Source organism: Protopterus annectens, chromosome 3.part1 (genome assembly GCF_019279795.1).
Source record: "Protopterus annectens isolate FY-2018-M chromosome 3.part1, PAN1.0, whole genome shotgun sequence".
NCBI classification, from domain to species: Eukaryota; Metazoa; Chordata; order Ceratodontiformes; family Protopteridae; genus Protopterus; species Protopterus annectens.
The window spans coordinates 1,695,390,109-1,695,402,129 of NC_056732.1; positions in this window are offsets into that span (position 1 = coordinate 1,695,390,109).

Sequence of the window (12,021 nt, forward strand, 5' to 3'; positions counted from 1 at the left end):
GGTATGGGTATCCTTGATGAATATGGATACACCCCCTCCTTTTGTGGTACGGTCCGGGTTTTGGGGCTGGAACACATGATATGAGGTAAAACCTGATAGTGCCGGGGTGCTCTCAGGAGCCTTGAACCAGGTTTCAGTCACAGCACAGACATCGATGTTCTCCATACTGAGGAGGGCTTCGAGGGTGTGCATCTTGAGATTTAGACTTCTGGCATTGAGCAGCATTACCCTTAGTTTTTTTCCATTATTGTTTTCTAGGGCGGTGGGTTTAGAATTTGAGCCTTGTCTAAACAAGGCACTATGGGGTGGCAAGAGCCTTTGCCAATATCCGGAAACCCAGGGGTGACAGGTGCAAGCCGTCCCTTGCAAGGCAGCGTGGCTTGTCAAGCATGTCATTCCAGGCAGACAGACATTGGATCAGCTTAGAATGACACCAGAAATTAAGCCAATTATTAAAACTGATCATTTTGTCTCTGTATTGTGGCATCATTCTTGGTGAAGGTAGGATACTGCTCAGGGTCAGGGTCATACCAGCCTGGGCTACATAATCTGAGAGCTCCTTTATGTCTCTTTTCATGTAGTCCAGGGAGGTACATCTCAGGTCATTCACACCGGCATGGACAATGACTGAGTCATACTTGTACTTGCTGTGGAGTGACCTGAGTGGAGAGAGCTTTACCTCCAGTCTGGCTAGATAAGTGCATCTCTTACAGGCTATGGTGTTGGGTGGTAGGTGGAGAGGGTTGTCTGTGTACATGAGGCAAGTGCTACATTGCCTCAAGATGCCCAGATTCATCATATAGACAGAAGAAACCAATGGGAGTTGACCCTTGGACATGCCTGAATAAAAAAACTACTTTCCTCTAGACAAGTGAGGAAAGTGAGTATAAGCGCTGGTTTTCTCTAAGCAAGTGAGGAAAGTAAGTACAAAAACTGTTTTCCTCTAGGTAAAGAGGAAGGTTGAATGCTGTAGTAATTTATAGCTTATTTAGTGCTAACAACAAGTTCTGAACAAGTGCTGAGCACGAATAAGCAAATTCAAGTGCTAAAACTAAGAATCTGTACCTGGATCCTGTGGTAGATAGGCTACCTAGTGCTTACCACTCCCACTGATAAGCTAGAATGCTTCCCTCCAGCACAGAAAGGCTTGGGGGGGCTCAGAAGCTTACAAACAGTCCTGGATACAGAAAATCTGTATCTGGACTAGACTAGTTACAGGAAAGGTGAGAAACAAGTACAAACGTGGGCTTTTAAACCAGAAAGTTGAAAGAGATGGAAAAACTGCCCAAACCGCCAATAAACTACAATGTCTGGGCAGGAAACCACTCTTGTGGTAGAATGGCTACCTAGTGCTTACCACTCCCACTGATAAGCTAGAAGGCTTCCCTCCAACACAGAAAGACTTGGGGAGCTAAGAAGCTTAAAAACAGTCCTGGATACAGCAAATCTGTATCTGGACTAGACTAGTTACATTAAAGGTGTGAAACAAGCTTAGAAAAATTTTTTTTTTTGAAAGTGGAAAGGGAGAAAGGAGAAACAGAAGATAATTCAAAATTAAGGACCTAAGTGGCTTACCCTTTACACGTTCTCTCAGTATTAGTTAAAATGAGCTAGTGACCCGACTGGAATAAAGCTGGGATAGAGCTGAAAAGATGGGACTGGTAGGAGTGTCTGAAGTCAAAATAAGATCTCACTGTACTCGGTTGAGTGAGCAAATGAGATAGACCCAGGAGAAGTGTTCAAACACAAATTTACAGGAGGGGCGGGCAATTCCAAAGCCACCAAGATTAATACCAGAACAAGAACAGGGCAGACAGGCAGGAAACTATCTGCAGAGACAGAGAGAGACCACAGTATTCTATGAAACAATTAAATAGAAAAATAAATAAATACACAGAAAAATAAAATGCAGTACAATCTTTAACACTGCAAGTTTGTACTTAACTCCGCTAGTAATGCAGTTGATTGTAGGTATGTAGCAGAAGCCAAACAACTCAGATATTGAGCAGTAATAAATTCAAAGATATGTGACTAACATTTATAAATACAGAGAAATCCTCTAGCCTAAGAGTTTAACACTGAATATCAATGAAGTGAAACACAATAGCCCCCACTAACTGCAGAGACAGAGAGAGACCACAGTATTCTATGAAACAAATAGAAAAATAAATAACTACAGAGCCCAACATTGCCCAACCCAGACCTCCCAACCGTTCCAAATTACTCGGTTTTTACTAAGTTTTGGGTCCAAATGAAGGGGTGCCACGATTCCCGAGTGGCCCCCCTTCATTTCCGATTTTTCTTTTCTTTTTTTAAAATTTTTGCGCTGTTGGAGCTGACGTCATCACGTGCGCGATGACGTCAGCACCATCAGGCTACCAGCCAGTCGGAATTGAGCTGAAGGAGCTCACATCATCATTTCTGGCTGGCGGTTAAGTTATCGGCAGGAATGCGAGACTAATGGCAGCACAAAGTGGTTGGGAATATGGCAGTGGCGGTTATGCAAGACTAGTGGCCGGGGATATGGCGGGAATGTGAGAGATTAATGGCAGGCTTGGCAGCACAACGTTAGGGACAAATGGATTAATGGCAGTAGCAGGCTGGGGGATTCAGCGCAAGCCTGAAATGGAACCGGGATTAATGGCGGCAACAGAAGAGGCCAAGCACTACTCAGGGTAGGTGAGAGAGAGAGTGTGTGTGCGTGTGAAAATGCCCCCATATAATACATTTGGTGGCTAGAGGTATTCAGGCTCAAACCCTGTACCTTTAGTACAGGGTAAAAAGAGCCTACTATCCCTAGCCACCACCATTTCTGACTGAGTTATGGTAGTGAAATGAAACTGCCTCAAGCAGCTTTGTAAATGCATAAAATGAGCAGATATTTAGGTTTTAAGTTTTACTAACAGCTGAATGTATTTATTTCTAAATTGCAAATGGAATTTGGTGTATATTAATTTTGTCTTCCACACCAATTGTTTCTCTACCACCTCTGGAGACTGCTCTCTAATTATCACTATATAATGTATATCCCTGAAATGACAGCCCCAGGCTCTATGCCATATGTCATTTTTGTGACTTTTTAACTTGTTTTATCATCTGTTGAACACTTGCAAATCTAGCCTGCATTTACTTCTGATCTTTATCTTTAACAAGCATACAAAACATGTTCACAGGGGTAGAAAAATATATAAAGCTGAAAGCTACCTCTTTTTATATTTAGTATTATTTTAATCAAACATAACCAAGCAATTTGCCCTAGTTGACCAGTCAATTGCATTACATTACATTATTTTGAGAGAAGGGAGATGACGAGCCTGCATAGCACACTTTTTAAATGCTCTTAACATTTTAATTACTATTTATCTCCACATTCTTATTTTCCTTTCCCCATCTGCCCCTTTCCCCACTGAATGCCTCTGTCAAGCCCCTCTCCATAACTCCTTATAACAATTTGTTTTCTGGATCTACAGCTCTCTCTGTTAACTATAACTTTTAAATGTACAGGGAGTAGTAAGTCCCCACAGTCTGCTGCCAACAATGGATCATTACTGCCTGATCTGGTAGCATACAGGGATAAAACGCTGACTATGCCTCAGGTGACCTGCATTTGATTAGAGGCTTGGGAAACTGACGTAGTGGCACAGAAGAATGGGCATGCCTATCCTGGGGTTAGGGTGATGACATCAGCATTTCCTGTGATGATCCCTGGTGGAGGCTAAGGATGGCTCTGGGAGGCGGCAAGGTCCAAAGAGGAAGCATGGTCAAAGAGCAAGTGAGATGTACCAGGCTGGACTGCAACAGAGGTTGGGGGCCATATGCCATAATCATCCCATTGCACTTGAGACTTGAGAGCTATGATGAGAAGTAAGAACACTTTTTTTTTTTTTTTTTTGTGCTAAGAGTTTAGAGCTATGATAACAAGTGAGCTAACAGTTCAGAGATATGGTGAGTGAGAAGTGACAACTGAATTTGTATTCCATTTCCCCCATTATTGGCTTTGTTGTTTGTCCATGTTTTTTGTGTTGAGGTTAAGAGCTATGTTGAGAAGTGAGAAATGAATTCACTAAATGATGGCTATTAAGTTTCAGTCTTCCTATTTTTCAAGCAGCTGCTGATGTGGGATAGTGGTATGTTGTTCTGAATGTAGTGCATAGAGTCCTGGGTTCAAAACCTGCCAGTGAAATGCATGATGGTAGCACAACATTTTATTCTAGCAACTTTACAAAATTATACAAGCAATGTTTAAAATGTGTCCCTGGCTTTTGACCTTTTGTCCCCCTCCCAAAAAAAATGAAATTGAAAATAAGTGTGAAACGCTGTGCAAGATAGTGTGGGTGTGGAAGCAGACTTTTATGATGGAAAAGTTCTGAATTGGGCAGTTTTGTTATTATTGGTTCATGTGTTTTGTTTCATTGCCTACAGTACAGATTACTAGTAAAATGTTCAAACAATAAATTTAAAATGCGCTCTAACATGTGTGTTGTATTATACAAAGAATATAATTTAATAAAGTCAGGAAGGTGTATAGAGAAAAGAACACATGTATGTTATCTTGTTTTGTGTGCAAGGGGCCAATGATTTGAAAACAGCCCAAAGGTAATCTTTATCCACCACTGGCCAGATGCATTTTCTTTGGATGTGGTGTGGATTTCAATGCTGTTTCAATGAATGTGAGTTTCAAGGGCAAAGTTTAATGTCAAGCCTATTTTCATTGTGAGACAGTGTTGTTTTGTTTACCAGATGATGTCTTTTAGTGTTTCTGTATTGTTGTGCTGTAAAATGTAAAAATAAAATTCAAATCATTGTAGAAGTAAAGCAGTATGCATACATTAGTGTTTATGGTAAATGGGGCAAAATAGCCAGGTAACAGGACACTGGAATGGCTACAGGGGGACTCTGGTCTGGTGCCATGTTTTGGTTGTCTGTTCTTCAATTTGCGTTCAAAAGTTGGTATCCCACAATTCCATTGGAGTGGGTGGGGCTACATAATTATGTATGCAAATTAGATGTTAATCAGCGTACAGATTTGTACCTATTTTTTATGTTGATGTTTCCAGGTTGAGAGGTATGCCCAACACATAATCCCATACACTACATTTGTTGTACTGCAACTAAATTGCAATAATCTTATGCATGACAAATGATAAAAAGTGTACCGGTTAACAACTGCTGACGATTATTTTAAGGCTGAAATAGGCAGGGGTTATGACGCAAATACATTAAAAACAACAGCAGAACAAATAATTAATGGAAGAAATCAAATATACCTCCTATGTTAATAGCAGGGATTCCCAAACAAACTTTGGAAAATATGAACTTAAAAAAGATTAAGAAATGTAATGTTTTCTATTTAGGTATTTCAGTAGATGTGATGGATATTAAGGTGTTATATACCGTAACTGGAATAGTGTTATGGAAAATCAAGAATAATTTCATGCAGTAGGGGAAAAGACAGAATTTAGTTTTAAGAAGAGTTTATCTATATAGTATTTTGGGAGCATGGGAGTACCTTCATTCTATTACTGATAACTAACAAAACACATGGAACATATAAATGTGGTGAATTTAGTAATGAAGATTAGTCTTTGATGGTTCTTATCCTACTACAAAGGGGTATGCCAAACCTATAGAAGAAAAGTCACATTATACTTGCAAATCCGAAGGAATTGTTTAAGTTGCTTCATGTCTACATGTGAATGCTTTTATATAGGAATGACAAATAAAACATTATGTGAAAAAGCTAAAGTGCAGATATATATTATGAACATTAGGACTGAAAATAATGCTCATTTTAGACATTCCATTCACTGTAATATTTTTAGGAAGTTTTATTTTTATGTTTTAGATTACCATTTGAAAGATTTTATGGAAGATGATTTTTTTTATCAATTAGAAATAGAAATTGCAGTTGTAATTGCATACCGATGTACATCCATGATGAAATACTATTGTTTTTTTAAAGCAAAGAAGTTATGATCTGTGCTGAAGGTATAATATATTGGGTACTAAGTCTTTTGATTTAACTATTAATTTTCATTGCATATTAAATATGTTGAAGTTTTTCAAAACATATTTTTCATTTGATCATGTGATTTTTTTTAAGGGTATTTAAATAATTGCTAGTTATGACTGTGTGTTCTGATGACGACTGTATGAAAATGCTTCTAGTCCCTTTCGTTTTATATATTGGTCAGACATATCTTTATCAACCAAATAAAACTAGTAAACAATTGAAGGAATTTATTTGGGAGGGGAAGAAGGCAAGAGTTAAGTAGGATAAGATGATTCTCCTATAGAACAAGGTGTTTTAGGATTACCTGATTTAAATGGACAATCTACTGTTATGCAGTTAAGGCTCATATACATAGCCCAAACCAAAGGGTATACATCTGTGTGGAAAGGGATAATGATGAAACAGGGAGGAGTTAGAAAAATATGGACACAGTAGGATTTTGGATGCAAATCCTTAAGGAGAATAATAACCATTATACAGAATATTATATTCATAAAGTTGCAGAAAGTATTCTAGCATGGGAATGGAGAAAGGAAATTTTGCAATAGAGATGACTGCAAGTAGGGGATCAAAAAATAAGCAGGAGGAGCTGGAAGTTAGTGGAGAAAATTGGCAAAAGAACCAAGGTATTGGGAGCAAATAAGTAGAGAGATACAGATAACACAGAGGGATGATGTCAAGCAGAAGCTTAGGTCACACTTTAAAGACACCTTTCCCTACCAGAGACTGCTATCAGACTGTAGGCAAAGGGATATGCGAGTGCTAAATGAAAGACCAGCTCTGGTAGCGTTTTTAGTTGAGTTTACAAAAGAGGCTGCTGTTAAAAAAAGGAAAATTAGTAGGCCATACAAAATACTAAATGATAATACAAGAATAAATAAGAGGATGTTTAAAAAAGATTATGAGGACAGACTAGAAGGGCAATTTACAAATGAACAATGGGAGGATATCTGTAGGCTTCCAAGTATGTGACAAAGTCCAGAAGGATTAGGATTTTTGTTTGGAAGTGCCTATATAAGTATATTTAAACCCAAGCAGACTTCAGAGAATATTTACTTTTATAGATACCAAATGCTGGAAGTGCGATAGAAAAGAGAGAGGTAGCTGTGAATAGAACATTTTTCAGGAGTATAACAAGTTGGCATATTTAAAAAGCCCCTATAGAGTACTCTGTGAGAAATGTGGAGGGAGAAAATGGCTATAACTAAGGAAATGATTCTTTTGAGCTGAGATACAGGATGTGATTTGCCTAGGCATGGTATGGCCTTATTAAGTTTAATGTTATTGCCTCACATAAAAGCAATTACTGGAAAAGGGAAACCCAACTCTAAACCCATTGTAATTGAAGTACTTGATATTATAAAGGAGATATAAGAGTTAGAGGTGAAATCTTTAGGAAAGGGAAGGAGACACACAGAATTAAATGGAATGTGTGGGAATACATGCAGAATAAAGTTCATGAGGAGGAGGACTGAGCTTCAATGGAAGGCAACTGAGCAATTCATGCAATGCTGGAGTAAATAATAATTTCCAAAAAGAAAGAAAACAAATATGTAATGTATAATGTATGGATATAGAAAATATTAATATGGTTTCTTTTCTTTTCTATTAATGCATGGTTGCGTCTAATTTAATAAATGTGTTTAAAAACAAAAAATAATCTTAGACGTTATGCTATGTAAACATTACGCAAATGTATTGATCGAGGAAATACAATTACAATATGCAAACCAAATAAGATGAGGAAAGTGGGAACTCTCAAGATGTGATACATTTTATTTCTGTCAACTATTACATGTTTTGGTATTGGCAGTTGGTAAAGAGGTTAAAGTCGCAAGCTGTAGTTCCTGTGGTACAGGGTTTGATTCTCTCAGCCCTCATTTGCTCCCTGTATGATCTTGATCAAGTCAATTAAGCAGACATTGCTCCCAGGTCACCCCTGAAAAGAAGCTGTGTGTCCACTGTGCCTATCTGGTTAACAAATGGATTATTATTGGTACAATGCATTTGACAGACACTGTTGTGTGATGATTGTCTGAAAGAACTTGCTTCAGCTTCCATCGCAATTTCTCCTGGTCTGCTAGATGGCTCTCCCAGGACACCATCATTAACATGGATGGGCAAGGTGTTACTAACCCCTTGCCAGTGCGGACATAAACATGTGTATCACCATAGGTGTACACTATGCCTAATATACAAATGGCTATTAAAGCTACAACCACTGGCTTGGCAAAACCTAGTCCCCACCCTCCAATGGCCTGTGACCCTTTGGTGCTATGTAAGTCTCTGTTTGCATGATGGCAGTTGGCTAAATGGAACCATATCTCCCTCCCAAAGAATGAGAAATCTAAAACTGGAAACTCAGTCCTATCTCCCACCCTCAGCTCTTCTGTGCCCTAGCTGCTATATGAATTTGGGTTCTCTGGTCTATACTACAAATCCGAGCTTTTCCTGATGTGCTTTCTCAGCTTTTCTCAAAAAAGTTAGTGCACTTTCACAAATCAAACATTCCTAGGTGGCAATTCTGAGAATCCATTATCTTTAAGCAGATGACTGACTATATGATGTTTGGAAATATCTTTAAAGTCAAAATTATTGAGGATGAGTCTCTCTGCAATCTTTTTTCCAAAGAAATTCAGTTTCTCAAAGAGAAACAAGAAAAGGAGATTTTATAATCAATTCTAAACTAAGAAAAATAGGTCAAAAACATATTTTAATTCCAAAAAGGTTCCATTGCAAATCATTGATGCTCAACTCACCAGCAAAGTAAGTAAATGACAAGTGGTCAAGTATATAACAATATTCAAAACACTAAAATAATTTTTTTTCAGGCAAGTCCCTGCACCCCACCCCCACCCCACACAGTAGTTTGTTACCCACACCCATTATTTAGATAAACTTATTCTGTGGTCATACAACTGTGGAAAAAAAGAGAAATACCCCCACACATACGAAATCATGTAAAGTCACTTTAATGTTACGTCATCTTCCTATCACTTTTAAAAATCCACAATCCAGAACAGTCTTCTAGTTTTATTACTCTCTTTCCATGCAGCAAGACCTCTAGTACATGCTTTGAGCATCACCTCCAGAATCCTACTTCAGTAGAAGCAACCATGGTCATAAAGCAGGGTGTGTCTTATTTGCAGACGACCTCATTCGATCTGAATTATCCTGCTGCCACACTGCCTGAGGTCTAGAAGATGCTTTTGCAATCTGTAGTGTTCTTATGTTATGCATGGAGGAATCTGTATCCCTTTTTAATTATGTCTAAAAAACTGATAGGTTCATAGGTTCATAGGTGTTTACTAAGCTAATGACCATAAGGGCCTTTAAAGCTTAGCCATGCATCCCAAACTTTAACAAGTTCTGATACCCTTGATCAGTGTAAGCAGGGGCTTGGGAGATGAAGCGCTTACAAGCTAAGACCTGGGAGATAAACCATTTACAGGTTGCCTGTGTCCATTAGAGACATAGATGCCAAACCAGGGATGGTAATTCTATAACCATATTTCTTTTCACCTGGGATGACAATTCTCCTCAATATTTTGGGAATAATATTATTCTCACTTCTGACCATAGTTAGAGACAAAAACTTTGAAAAGATATTTAAAATCAGCTATAATTCCCTTCAGGTCTATTCTGTTTACCCCTTTCTTAATGAAAAAGATTAGCAAATGTAAAAACAATACTTTATCCAAAATTGTTAAATATTCTCTAAACGATCTGTATAACTCAATCAAAACAGTTAATTAGATGCTGGAATATGAAATCATCAGTTTTATCTGGTGTTCCTCTGAAAAAGGGATAGCATACAACTTACATCACTTAACCAAAGAAAGAAACTGTTATCACATTAGTTACACTTTTCCAGTCACATGCAAGCCCGTGGGATACAAGCCATATAGCTAAGTCAGTAACGTTAGGAACTTACAACGTAGAATGCCTACTTTCTGCTCCAGGCCCACAACACCAGTTCTGTGGGCTGCCTTGTCTAATTCAAGACTACAGAGCTTGAAAGAAAGATCATACACATAGCTTTTGTTTTACTGTAACTTAACCATAATGGTGGTGAATTTACAATCTTCAGCATTGCACATTAACACTTATGTGGTGTGGAATGTCACAAATGTTGAGGCTTACACACGTCTTGCATTCCAGAGCATCTTCTCAAAAACAAACTTAAAAAGCTTAAGATAAACAAATGTAAATATTTTGTGCATGATAAAAATATAAAAACTGTACAAATAGCAACTTTATCAGTAAGAAGTATTCTTTACAGTGTTAATAGTTGGTGCATTCATAGTCTTTTCCATAAATACTGTAATATATTATAATGTATAGAAACCCAAATTACATTTTTGTAAAGTTTTACAAACAAGTTTTCAGATCTTGAAAACTGTGCAGCCTATACATGCATTGTTAGAACATTTTAATTAACTAGACATAAGCTTTCACATGGCAACAAGAAATTCCTCCATAAGTATGTTTCTTGGAATATTTACAAAAATATGAATACATAAGCTTAATTGTATAATCCCCAATAGAAATAATACTGGATATCTCTCAAGATGTGCAACTTACAGTACAAATATCAAAGTCAGTTTTCTTCAATGGCATCTAAGGTTTCACTTAATGTCATGCAACATTTTGTAAGTCCTTTTTTTTTTTTTGAAGTATTAAATACATATAGAAATATTGCATATGTTCATAATTATTAGCAAGCGACTATCAATATTTATAGTATATTGTGATATAAACCAACATTTTCAGTGAACTGTCCTATCTCCCACATTGGTGTTTCACACCATACACCTCAATAACAGGTAGGTCTCTCAGTTATGAAAATATGAATATAAATTTGAACATATGAATAATAAATTAATTTTTCCACTGAAGGGCACCCTAGACTGACAGTCTTATTGTTATTATGTTAATAACTCCTTGACCTTTTTAATAGTGCCTATTATTAGCTGGTAAGTCACTTAGTTAAAGAAGCCTGTTCCAAAAAAGTTCTGGACACCATAAGGAGGTATGGGTATGAACTGGAAGTATACAAAAAGGCATTTTAGGCTTGAGTGATTTAAACAGAGTACAAAGGTTTAGTCCAGATAAATCCCTTTGGCAGATCTAGGAGATTCTGTCTCTCTCTTTCTCTTTGATGCCCTCTCTGTGGGAGAAATACAGATCCTTTGTTGACATTTCAAGTAGTTCATTTAGTTAAGTAAGTAGATATACAAGTGTTCTTGTTCTAATGTCAGTGTCTTGTTCTAAGTCAGTAACTTTAGGGACCTTGAAAAAAGATTAGCACTTTTAGTTCTTCCCATTCTGTAAACAATGCTTATTGAAGTGTCAAAGAAACATCAATCATTCTAAAGTACTGAAAGGCTTAATGTCCTAGATCATTGTAATACACTCTACAGCTTAATGTCCTAGATCATTTTAACACACTCTACAGCTTAATGTTCTAGATCATTTTAACACACTCTACAGCTTAATGTCCTAGATCATTTTAGCACACTCTACAGCTTAATGTTCTAGGTCATTTTAACACACTCTACAGCTTAATGTCCTAGATCATTTTAGCACACTCTACAGCTTAATGTTCTAGATAATTTTAACACACTCTACAGCTTAATGTTCTAGATCATTTTAACACACTCTACAGCTGTTTTTTTCTTCTAGGACATGTCATGTCAGATATAGAAGAGGCATCACTAATGGGATAGGAGCTCAGTCACAGATGCTGGAAAACAATATAATTTTCCCTTATAAGTTCATAGGTACTTTACTAGGCTATTGATAAGTGAGGATCTTAAGAAGACTAGTCTTGCATTTCCATGGTATTTTTAGCCCTTATATTTTGCATATGAATAATCCAAGGACAGGCCAAACAAGGGTACAGTTTTACATGTTTTCCCTATCCATAGGTTGGCAGGAGTACTAAACAGGGGGCTGAATTTGTCGTTACCCATCCATTCATGTAAATTATATTTGGATTGAGTGAG